The sequence below is a fragment of the Peromyscus californicus genome, unplaced genomic scaffold (genome assembly GCF_007827085.1).
Source record: "Peromyscus californicus insignis strain IS unplaced genomic scaffold, ASM782708v3 Scaffold_10__1_contigs__length_136768540, whole genome shotgun sequence".
NCBI lineage: Eukaryota > Metazoa > Chordata > Mammalia > Rodentia > Cricetidae > Peromyscus > Peromyscus californicus.
In genome coordinates this window covers 14,263,627-14,263,941 of record NW_026294391.1, presented here as the reverse complement: position 1 = coordinate 14,263,941, position 315 = coordinate 14,263,627, and positions in this window count along the sequence as shown.

Here is a 315-nt window from a genome sequence, read left to right as displayed (position 1 = left end):
ACAAGCAACTTGGGAAGGAAAGGGTTTGTCTGGCTTGCACATCCTGGGTGGTCCATCATTGAGGGAAGGCAAGGCAGGAACTTGAGGTGGGAACTGAACAAACGCCGTGGAGGAATGCTGCTTAGTGACTTGTTGCTCCTGGCTCATTTACTTTGCTCCCAACCTAGGAATACCTGCCCGGGGACGGCCCCCGCTTACAGTGGGCTCGGACCTGCCGCTCCAACCATTAATCAAGAAAATGCCCCCCAGACCTGCCTACAGACCAGTCTGATGGAGACATTGTCTCAGCTGAGCTTCCCTCTTCTCAACTGACTC